At 51.1% G+C, this 12,474-nt stretch overlaps 1 protein-coding gene across 2 annotated transcripts in view; it reads left to right on the top strand.

Moving 5' to 3' along the window:
- Window positions 1-12,474, top strand: part of TERT (telomerase reverse transcriptase) — a 106,477-nt gene that overhangs the window by 73,976 nt on the left and 20,027 nt on the right. The window lies entirely within an intron of this gene.

Below are 12,474 nucleotides of genomic sequence, written 5' to 3'. Positions count from 1 at the left end.
CATGGGTAGGTAATAATGTCCTTGTTGACTTAAAGTAGTATCTACATGTAGTAAGAGTAGTGTCTGCCAGCTACTGATTAGATTCATTTTGCAACCATCAACCCAGGAGTTACTTAAATGCAAATGATGGCACATGAGACCTCTACATGAGTGGATCGCCACTTAGCAAACAGTGAATTCAGTGAATAAGTAATTATGTCAGGAATGTAGTTGTGAATATGTGCTTTATATGGTTTGCAATATCGCAGCATTTTTAAAAAATTTTTTAGCCCTAAAGGTTTGTGTTCATTAATTTCTTAATAGTCCAATTTTGGACTATTATCTACAGTAATGCATGTGCAGTACTGCAGATAAGGAGTCCAGATCACAATTTTTTTATTTTCCTACTGTCAGCACTCAAAGCTGCACTGAAATACACAGTCCAGATTGCAGTGCATGATGGAGAGGACTCATGTACGCATGCACGGCAGTCCTGACAATGTATTTCAATTCAGCTCTAAGTGCTGACAGTGGGGGAACAGGGGCAGTACGAAAAAAAAAAAAATTGTGATCTGGACTCCATATCTGCAGTACTACTCATGTATTACTACAGGTAATAGTCCAAAATCAGGGTGGCAGATTCCCTTTAACCACCTAACTGTTTTGCCCGAGTCCAGCTCGGGCAGTGGGAAAAGTAGCTAAGGGTCCATTCACACCTCCGCAAAATGGGTCCGCATCCGTTCCGCAATTTTGCAGAACAGGTGCGGACCCATTCATTTTCAGTGGGGCTGGTGTAGGCTGTCCGCATCCGCACTTCCGGATCCGCAAAAAAATAGAACATGTCCTATTCTTGTCCGCAAAGGCATTTTCTATGAGAGTGTCTGCTGGTGATGTACGGTCCGCAAAATGCGGAACGTACATTGCCAGTGTCTGTGTTTTGAAGATCCGCAATTTGCGGATCCTCAAAACACATACGAACGTGTGAATGGACCCTAACGGCTCTGCCAGAGCTGGGCTCGGGTTGAAAATGGAGGTGGGAGGGCTGCTTTAGATGCTGCTATCTCCTGAATGGTAGCAGTTAGAAACATGTCGTGTTTGAAAGCTGACATTCCAGCTAATGACAGCATTAGTCCAAGCAACAGAGGAGAAATCACTGTTAGAAATCGAGTCAGGAATAATCGCAGGTAAAATCTGCTTATACTTTCACTTTCAGCTGCATTCACAGCATACCAATTTCTCCCCCATTTTACTTTGGGGACACAGAAGACCTTGGGTATAGCTCAGCTCCCTAGGAGGCGTGACACTAAGTGAAAACTGTTAAGCCCCTCCTCCAGCAGCTATACCCTCAGCCTGGAGAGAGAGACTGCCAGTTTTTGCTTAGTGTCCAAGGAGGCAAGACACTCCCTGCTCTGCAGGGCTGTTTTCTCCTTGTTGTTTAAATTTTGATTTGAACTTTTTTCTTTTTCTTCCAGACCATCAGGACAACAGAGACTCAATAGACCTCTCTGTTTCTCCCGGGGTTAAGCTGTGCCAGTGCCGGTCACCCGCACTGCTGCCTCCCCCACAGAAGGCAAGGTGCCTCTTCCAGCGTCCTGCCACTACGGTGTCAGTAGCTGAAGGGGCGACCCTGCTGGAACGGACCGAGGGTGAAGATGGCTGATGTGAGAGAGTGGCTTCTCCAGCCCTATGTCGTCGTCCCCCCCACCACCCCCCTCCGTAGGCGGAACGCTGCACTCTTGCTGGATTCGCTGCCGGCCATGTGCATGACCCCCTTCCATAGGCGGAATGCTACACTCTCTCTGAATTCGCTGCCAGCCATATGCATGACCTCCTTCCATAGGCGAAATGCTGCACTCTCAGTGGATTCGCTGCCGGCCATGTGCACGACCCCCTTCCATAGGCGGTATGCTGCACTCTCACTGGATTCGCTGCCGGCCATGGGCATGCCTCCTTCCCTCAGGCGGCATACATACACTCTCACTGACTGGAGTTGTTCTCTCACCGGTAAGTTGCTGGCCATGTGCATGACCCCCTTCCATGGCGGGGTGCTTGCACTCTCACTGGATCCGCTGCCAGCCATGTGCATGACCCCCCTTCCATGGGCGGTGTGCTGTACTCTCACTAGATTCGCTGCCGGCCATGGGCATGCCTCCTTTCCTCAGGCGGCATACATACACTCTCACTGACTGTGGTTGTTCTCTCGCGGGTACGTTGCTGGCCATGTGCATGACCCCCATCCATGGCACGGTGCTTTCACTCTCACTGGCTGCGATGCTGGCCATGTGCATGACCCCCCTTTCTGGGCGGAATACTGCACTCTCACCTGATACGTTGCTGGCCATGAGCATGGCCCTCTTCCATGGGTGGAATGCTTGCACGCCCATTGGATACGGTGCTGTCCTTGTGCATGACCACCCCTCATTCCATGGGCAGAATTTTGCATGCTCACGAGACTCACGGCTGTCCTTGTATATGCTGTGCTGGACTTGCACGTGTCCCGGTGTTGGGTGGATTACTGCACAATCACTTAATGCTAGGATAACCCTGTGCATGTCCCCCTTTCACTAGGCGGACCTCCTGCATTCCTACTGGATACTGTGCGGCCATGTGCATGGCCCCCTTCTGGGCGGAATATGGTATGTCCTACTCCTCTGAAGTTGGTACTGGCCTTGGGCATCACCCTCTTTTGGGGCGGTCCATCGCATGCCTTACTAGTCTTGTGCATAACTCCCTTCCAGGCTGCACTTTGCACTTCCGTAGATACTGTGGCTGGCCCCCTTCGCTGAGTGACTATTTTGCAGTGAGCGGACGTTCTTGTGCGCTCTTTGCATTGTTTGGGCCGTGTATGCCTTCTCCTCCCGTAGGTGGGTTGGCCTTCTCACTGCTTACGGGGCTGCTCGTACATATGCCTCCCTTCCTCCTGCGACATACTTGTTTCTCTTGGGATACGATGCTTGCCGCAAGCCTTGCACTCTTCTCTGAAGAGATCATTCTGCTTCCACCTGACCCGGACGGGCTCTACTTGCTCTTTACTGCACCGAGCTAGGCGGTACTCATTCTCTGGTGTGGATCGTATATTGCGGTTCCGTTGTGACGGTATCTGTCACGAACTATGGATCCGATCGCTCCAGATCCCACAGATTTGACGTAGTGGTCTGTGACGGAGTCTGCGCACACCCAGAGACCTCACGTGACCGGGGTATTACCACTCGGCTAACACCCCCCCACTATACTTCGGTAACTGCCACCACGTGGGTTCCCGGTCCACGAGCCGACTATCCGGGTCATTCACTATCACACAGATCAGTGGATGAACCGGATATCACTTACTGACCAACCGCAGTCAATCACCCCCAGCTACAATTCCTAAATGCAATTTAACTAACTACCTGGTAACGTCTCTTCAAAGGCAAGGTACGTTGTTCAGCAGCTTAGAATATGGAAGACTTGGCTATTTAGATTTTATAATCTTTAATAAGCGGTGAAAAGCAGTGCATACAAGTCTAATGAAAATGACTATAAATCTACAGAATAATAATAACAATATAAATAATCACGACAGTTCAAATGAAAGGGAAAAAGATGAAAGAATACTTAGTTTCTCTGGAGGGTTTCAGATGGTCGTTCATATGTCCTTTTTGAATCCTTGCAAACCCCTTTTCAGTATGTATCAGGGGAGACCCTCAAAGTTCTTCTGATACAGGGATATGCCGTCAATGTCCAATTAAGTGTCTGGTGATGTTCCATGGGTCTCTCTCCTCTGTCCTTGTGCATGGATTTTTATGAACTCTGCCATGGGCAGGAGACTTACTCCTGTCAGCCAATGGCAGCAGAGTGACTGTCAATCCTAGGGATTGCCCCCAAGTGTTTTATGACCCCATCAAAGTTCAGTTCCTACAATGAGGATTATACTTAAGCCCGTATCTCCTTGATACATCGGCATATTGTTATACAGAATACATATTTGCGATCCTTATTTATTTACCTACAGAATGAGACCACACACGGTAATGCTGGGACCTGTAGTTCTTCTACCACCCATAGGTCAGCTAAGGAATCACATCCTCTAGTCATATTTGATACCCAATTAACCACAATACTCTGTAGAGCCTGGATCTGGTGTCAGAAAGGGCATAAGTTGATTCATAAATGAAATATGAAAGTGGACTGGTTTTATGCCCAGAGCTAATTAAGGGCTATTAGCTCTCCTCAAACCAGACCTGGAAATTAATGACGTCACGCTCCAGCCAGGCTTGACAGCGAGCTTATCTTATCTCATAGGACAGGATGAGCTGGGCCTGGTATAGCCTTTATGACCTTTTATTGCTGGCCTTACAGAGTAGTGGTAATAAAAGTGTCCATCTATATCATAGGTAACCCAGGCTTCAAGAAGATGAGAGTTCACTGGTTTTTTACATAGGCCAGAAGCATATAAGATGGCTACCCAGAGGAATTATGTATGTATGCCGGCACACCTCCCTCTTTTAAAAGGTTGCCTGGGGAAATGGCCACAAGCCTATTCCACAGCAACCCAGCCGTCTCCGGCCGATTCTCCCTGCCGCGACAGCCCGTCGGCATTTCCATGTAAACTACCTTTTCTGTGCTGCACGGTGAAGTTGTACTGCTGCAAAATCAGGCTCCATCTCAGCAGTTTCGCATTGTCTCCTGCGAGACGTGCCAACCAGCTGAGGGGATTGTGATCAGTGACCACTGTGAAATTGCGTCCATACAGGTAGTGTTGTAGCTTTTGCAGGGACCACACAATAGCTAAACACTCCTTCTCTATTGTGGAGTAGCTGGTCTCCCTGGCCAGTAACTTACGGCTCAGGTATAGTACAGGATGCTCCTCCCCGGCCTGGTTCACCTGACTCAGGACTGCACCCAGACCAAAGGCGGAAGCATCCGTGTGGACCACAAACTTCCGAGTGAAATCTGGGGCCTGAAGCACAGGAGCACTGGCTAGTGCATCCTTCAGGGCCTGGAAGCCTTGCTCGCATTCCGGCGTCCATGACACCGTCCTGGGCAGCTTCTTCTTGGTCAAGTCTGTCAGAGGCTTGGCCAGGGCGCTATAGTTCGGGATGAACTTCCTATAGTACCCGGCCGTTCCCAAGAAAGACATGACCTGCTTCTTGGTGAGAGGTGTTGGCCATCTCGTAATGGCTTTCACCTTCTCTATTTTAGGCCTCAGTGTGCCTCCTCCTACTCTGTGGCCTAAGTAAGTGACCTCATTCATGCCCAGCTGGCACTTGCTAGGCTTAACAGTTAGTCCAGCCGCAGCAAGTTTGTCCAGTACTTGCGACAGGTGCACCAGATGCTCCTTCCACGTGGGGCTATACACGGCAATGTTGTCTAAATAGGCGACAGCACATTCTTCTAGTCCTTCCAGCAAGTCATTCACAAGCCTTTGAAAGGTGGCTGGCGCATTCTTCATCCCAAACGGCATTACAGTAAATTCGTATAAGCCGAAAGGGGTGATGAAGGCCGACTTCTCCTGAGCCTCCGAGGTCAGGGGAATCTGCCAATACCCCCTGCTCAGGTCCATGATTGTCAGGTAGCTGGCTCCTGCCAACTTATCTAACAGTTCATCAATCCTGGGCATGGGGTAAGCATCCGAGGTTGTGATGGCATTCAGTTTCCGATAATCCACACAGAACCTGGTTGTCTGATCTTTCTTCGGGACCAGAACCACCGGTGAGGCCCAAGCGCCGTGGGATTTCTGAATGACCCCGAGCTGCTTCATCTCCTCGATCTCCCTCCTGAGGTCTGCCTGGACCTCCAGTGAGACACGGTAGGCGGACTGCTTTGTGGGAGCATGTGTACCTGTGTCCACATGATGGACTGCAAGGTGTGTTCTCCCGGGTTTCCCTGTAAAAGTGTCACGGTGAGCCGTCAACACTTCTAAGAGCTGAGATCTCTGCTGGGACGAGAGTTGAGGGTTGAGGGTTAAGTCCACCTCCAACTCTCGAGTGTCAGCTAGCAGATCTAGTAGGGGGTCGGCCTCCTCCCTTTCGGGCAGGCTGCAAACCGGCATAACATGTGGCGTTCTCTCGTGATGCTCCTTGAGCATGTTGACGTGAAACGTCTTCTGTCTCCTACCTCCCTCTCCAAGGCCCACCACATAATTTACCTTACTCAGACATTTGACAATGGGGTACGGCCCTTCCCATGCAGCTTGCAGTTTGTTTTGCCGCATTGGCAGCAGGACATAGACCTTCTGCCCCTCCTGGTAGATTCTCTCTCGGGCAGTGCGGTTATACCATTGCTTCTGTTTGCTTTGGGCCTGCACCATATTCTCCTGTACCAGACCTACCAGCGACTCCATTTTGTCTCGGAACCTGAGGACATAGTCTACTACAGAGACTTCAGTTCCGGCAACCTTGCCTTCCCAAGACTCTCTGATTAGGTCTAGGGGACCTCTTACTCGTCGACCATACAGGAGTTCGAAGGGCGAAAACCCGGTTGACTCCTGGGGAACCTCTCTGTAGGCAAATAGCAGGTGAGGTAGATATCGTTCCCAGTCCTTCCCTTGCGCCTCCACAAACGTCTTCAGCATCTGCTTCAACGTCCCGTTGAAGCGCTCACAGAGGCCGTTTGTTTGTGGGTGGTAAGGGCTGGCCACGATATGGTTCACCTGTATTTTCCTACAGAGCCCCTGCATTAGTTCAGACATGAACTGAGGTCCTTGGTCGCTGAGAAGCTCAGCTGGGAACCCCACTCTCGTGAAGATCCCCAGCAGGGCGTCTGCAACCTTGTCCGCCCTAATGGAGGATAACGCCACTGCTTCCGGGTAGCGCGTCGCGTAATCCACCAGGGTTAATATGAACCGTTTACCCGAACTGCTGGGGATGGCCAGGGGACCAATGATGTCCACGGCCACCCTCCTGAAGGGTTCATCAATTATTGGTAAGGGATTCAATGGAGCTCGGTGACGGTCTCCTGCTTTGCCAACTCGCTGACAGGTGTCGCAGGACCTGCAGTACTTAGCGACATCTGCCCCGAGGCCAGGCCAGAAAAAATTCTGCATCACCCGGGACTTTGTTTTGGTTATTCCCAGGTGACCAGCTAAGGGGATCTCATGAGCCACTTGCAGTAATTGTTCCCTGAACTGCACAGGTACAATGAGCTGCCTCTTGAGTGGCCCCACCCTACTGTCACTGTGGGAGATGTCCTCCTTATACAGTTTCCCATTGTCCCAACACACTTGGTATTTGTCTCCCTCAGTGGGAGGGCTGGCAGCTAACCCTCTTAGCTGCTCCAAGGTAGGGTCATCTCGCAGGGCCTGCTCAAAGGCGGCACTACAAGTCCCAGCCAGCTGTCCTGTGGCGAACAGGGACAGTGGCTGAGGCTCTGACGCGGTTAAGTCCACGGGGTCCGAACCGGTGGAAGGGGACACTTCCACTTGCTCTTCCCCAATGGCGCGTTCCGCTGCGGCTTTTGCAGCCCTGCGAGTGACGGGCAACACAGGCACAATAATGTCATCACATTTAACATTTGCACAACTTGAATCAGTTAAACACAGGTTTGCTACCTGTGTACATACACCTGTCATAGGAGAACTGCTCCCACACACCCCACCTCCCACCTCCCGCGGTCCATCCCCAAGATTATCTGATGTTACGCAAACATCCTTGCACAGTACCTCGGGATGTCCAGGGACCACCATAGGGACGGGTGAGTCCTGTGTGCTTCCATGGGGCACGTAGCACGAGACCAATCGTCCTAGGTCAGTGCCTAATAAAACATTTGTGGGGATCTCCGCAGAGACTCCCACCTCCCTTACTCCACTCCCAGCCCCCCAATCAAGGAAAACACGAGCTAGGGGAACATTAGGGCTCACCCCCCCAACTCCCGTGATGGTGAGGCTTTTGCCGGGAATAAGGTCTGTGTCATCCACTAGTTCAGGCCGAACTAGTGTGACTTCGGCTCCTGTATCGCGGAAGCCTGTGGTGCATCGGTTGCCCACAGTAACCGACTGTAGGTTGTCTGCGGTGTGTCTTGCAGCTCCATTCACTAACAGCACAGATGATGGGTTGCGGGCAAGCTTGCCAGGGGGTGCTGTCTTCTTCTCCGGGCACGAGTGGCTGAGGTGTCCTGGCTTACCGCACGCATAGCACTTGCGCACGTCTGTCGGTGCTGGCTTGACTCCTTCCGGTCTTTGTGCAGGCCTGTGAAAGGGTCGCTGGACAGGAACCGACAAAGCTGGCCGGGAGGAAGAAGCAGATGAAGAGGTTCCTCCCAGACGGGACAGAGTGTCTTTGAATGCCCGAGTGCTGGGCATGGCGACATATTCATCGGCTAGCTCGGCCGCCTCTCGCGCACTCTTCGGCTTGTGCTCACATACATATTTTTGCACATCTGTGGGGCAATTGGAGACAAACTGTTCTCGGACCATCAGATCCGCCAGGGACTGCTTGGTGTCCTCTGTGAGGGGATCAGACCACTGTTGGAAGGTGGTCTGCAACTTGCCCAGATGGTCCATAAAAGTATCTCCGGGCCCTCTCCGCAGGGACCGGAACCGTAAACGGTAAGTCTCTGGAGTCAGCTGGTACTTGACCAGAATAGCCTTTTTGATGACCGCGTAACTGGTACGCTCTGCTAATGGTAGTCCGACCAGGGCCTCCATAGCTTTGCCCTTCAGTGCGGACATTAGATGTCCCGCCCACTGTGGCTCTGGTACCTGGTACTGCTGGCATGAGGTTTCAAAAGCATGCAGGAAAAGATCAATGTCACAGTTCTCAGAGTCCATCACAGGCAGTTTTGGCTTGACCATCAGGGATGGACCTGTGGATGTGGCATGCCAGTCGGACCCCTGAAGCTGTACTCGGGCCATGTCCAGTTCATGCCTGCGGACAGCTTCCCGTTCTGCAGCCTCGCGCTCAGCCTTGCGCTCTGCAGCCTCGCGCTCAGCCTGGCGCTCTGCCCGACGTGCCTCCAGCAGCCGAAAATATAAGTCCGGGTTACTAAGCATTAGTTGGTCCTGACCATTTTGGGATGGCATAGAGACAGAGTTATGTCCAGCTAGAGGACTGCAAGCCCCAGCAGGCTGTCCTCCTCCCAGTTCATCATCTTCATTCTGGAAGGGGTCACCTGGCTCAGGGGCCCCAGAGTCTCCTCCATTCTCTGAATCCTGCAGGGATGACTCTTGACTCCTCCATGCACATAACTCCTGGATAAGGACAGTCTTATTTTTCCCATATACTTGGATGCCTTTGTGCTCACACAGAGCTGTGATATCAGCCACGCTCAGGGCGTCATAATTCACGGATTCGGACATTATTGCCAAATAAAAGATAGGACAGAAAACAAGAGAGAGGGGAGGGTACTGTCGTGAATTATTATTCTATCAAAACTAATGCACTGTGCTTCGTCTTCCAGAATTTTTCAATCCTTTAGTACAGAGTTATGGACATAACTTCATGCACTAATATTCTAAGCATACAGAAATCCCGTAAGCTGCCACCAGAAAATGTCACGAACTATGGATCCGATCGCTCCAGATCCCACAGCTCTGACGTAGTGGTCTGTGACGGAGTCTGCGCACACCCAGAGACCTCACGTGACCGGGGTATTACCACTCGGCTAACACCCCCCCACTATACTTCGGTAACTGCCACCACGTGGGTTCCCGGTCCACGAGCCGACTATCCGGGTCATTCACTATCACACAGATCAGTGGATGAACCGGATATCACTTACTGACCAACCGCAGTCAATCACCCCCAGCTACAATTCCTAAATGCAATTTAACTAACTACCTGGTAACGTCTCTTCAAAGGCAAGGTACGTTGTTCAGCAGCTTAGAATATGGAAGACTTGGCTATTTAGATTTTATAATCTTTAATAAGCGGTAAAAAGCAGTGCATACAAGTCTAATGAAAATGACTATAAATCTACAGAATAATAATAACAATATAAATAATCACGACAGTTCAAATGAAAGGGAAAAAGATGAAAGAATACTTAGTTTCTCTGGAGGGTTTCAGATGGTCGTTCATATGTCCTTTTTGAATCCTTGCAAACCCCTTTTCAGTATGTATCAGGGGAGACCCTCAAAGTTCTTCTGATACAGGGATATGCCGTCAATGTCCAATTAAGTGTCTGGTGATGTTCCATGGGTCTCTCTCCTCTGTCCTTGTGCATGGATTTTTATGAACTCTGCCATGGGCAGGAGACTTACTCCTGTCAGCCAATGGCAGCAGAGTGACTGTCAATCCTAGGGATTGCCCCCAAGTGTTTTATGACCCCATCAAAGTTCAGTTCCTACAATGAGGATTATACTTAAGCCCGTATCTCCTTGATACATCGGCATATTGTTATACAGAATACATATTTGCGATCCTTATTTATTTACCTACAGAATGAGACCACACACGGTAATGCTGGGACCTGTAGTTCTTCTACCACCCATAGGTCAGCTAAGGAATCACATCCTCTAGTCATATTTGATACCCAATTAACCACAATACTCTGTAGAGCCTGGATCTGGTGTCAAAAAGGGCATAAGTTGATTAATAAATGAAATATGAAAGTGGACTGGTTTTATGCCCAGAGCTAATTAAGGGCTATTAGCTCTCCTCAAACCAGACCTGGAAATTAATGACGTCACGCTCCAGCCAGGCTTGACAGCGAGCTTATCTTATCTCATAGGACAGGATGAGCTGGGCCTGGTATAGCCTTTATGACCTTTTATTGCTGGCCTTACAGAGTAGTGGTAATAAAAGTGTCCATCTATATCATAGGTAACCCAGGCTTCAAGAAGATGAGAGTTCACTGGTTTTTTACATAGGCCAGAAGCATATAAGATGGCTACCCAGAGGAATTATGTATGTATGGCGGCACAGTATCCACCATGTTCATTGGCCCCTCCACCTGGGGAGTGTTCGTGGTTCCTAGATGCGTACCCATTCGTCCTCCCGCTGTATTGCTTCCCTGCGCAAACGGTCACATGGACGACAGTGCTGTCTGCAGCGCCCCTCGAATTCTACGTTGGCTCTGGCGGGACTACGGTTCCCTCGCCTACTACTATTTCCTCCTCTTCGGATGCAGTGTGGTATGAGTCCTTCCTATTGGCGCCCTCTGCGCTTTAGTTCTGCTCTGCTACCTGGTTCGCGCCGCTCTCCTCGGGAAGGTCACCCAACTTCTCTTGGGTGCTCGATTATCCAGGTCCGGGGGACCTCCACTTTGGGTTCTTCAGGGTATTCGCCTTCTGCGAGGCGGTGGGCCGGGCTTCTCACAGAGCTTCTAGTTTTGAGCTGTCCTACCATGACTACCTTGTTACCCACTCCTCCTTTCGGTTGGAGGGTGTTTTTGCCGGCCTCTGTCTTGACGGCTTTTTCTCTCCGGCACTGTTTTGGCTCCCGCTTGGGGCATATCACTCCGATGTGACTTCTGCCCCGGCCATGCTTCAGAGGCTGTTCCTTCACTGCCCCCCCCCCCCCCCCCTTTGGGGAGAGCATGGTTGTTCACTTGGATGGTTCCAGTGTTCCTTGTGGCCTCGTACTGTCTCCCTCGTTTATACTGGCTGTACTAGCTGTGCGCCCATTTACCGGGTTTACCACGTTCTGTCCTCCCGCTTGGGTGCAGATTGCATTTTCCATTCTAGGCGAGGACTACCCTTTAGTCAAGATTATCCTTAGATCGCCCACACCGGGACGGTAGAACCCCTTCCTCTGGTGGCAACATCAACATGGACTTTAGCCTGTCTTGTCCTGGCATCTGTCGGATGCTGGGCGGACCCTTTTGGTTCCTTCCGTCTGCCCTTCTGCTCCCCAACTCCGGGTGGATACGGGACAATGTTGCTCGGGGGCCGACGGGACCAGTTTTGCCGAACTCTTCTGCCCGTGTTACTGGTCTGCGCCTGATCACATTGGGTTTTTTCCGCTTGCCCAGGCGATTCCAGCAGGCACGCTAGTGTTCGCTCCCGGCCGTGCTACGTCCAAGATCTATTATCGGACTTAGAGTTCTTACCTGGGCTTCTGTGGGAAGCTGGGCATTCCCCCACTCTGCCTTTCTCTCCCCATGGTTCTGTCCTTCTCCAGTCCGGCCTGGACGTGGGACTGGGACTCTGTTCCTTGAAGGGTCAAGTGTCGGCGCTGTCCATCCTCTTCCAGCGTTCCCTGGCCGCTCTTGGGCCTGTCAAGACCTTCTTCTACGGAGTGGCTCATTGGTTCCTCTGTACCGTCCCCCGGTACCGCCCTGGGAACTACATACTGAGCTCTTGGCGCTCCAAGCTTTCCCTTGGAGCCGTTACAGAAGTTCTCTCTACTCCTTCTGTCTTGTACGGTTGTGTTTCTGTAGCCATCGTGTCTCTCAGACGGGTGTCTGAATGGCGGCCCTTCTTGTTCCGAGCCTTCTGTCCTTCCCCAGGACAGGGCTGTTCTCCATCCCATCCCTTAGTTCCTTCTGAAGGTGGTATCTGCCTTTCATCTCAACGAGGCCATCGTCCTCCCCTTCCCACCCCCGGGAACGGACACTTCACTGATTGGACGTTGTTCG

This window comes from Bufo gargarizans, chromosome 5, assembly GCF_014858855.1.
Source record: "Bufo gargarizans isolate SCDJY-AF-19 chromosome 5, ASM1485885v1, whole genome shotgun sequence".
NCBI lineage: Eukaryota > Metazoa > Chordata > Amphibia > Anura > Bufonidae > Bufo > Bufo gargarizans.
This window is presented reverse-complemented; position numbering and strand designations above follow the sequence as displayed.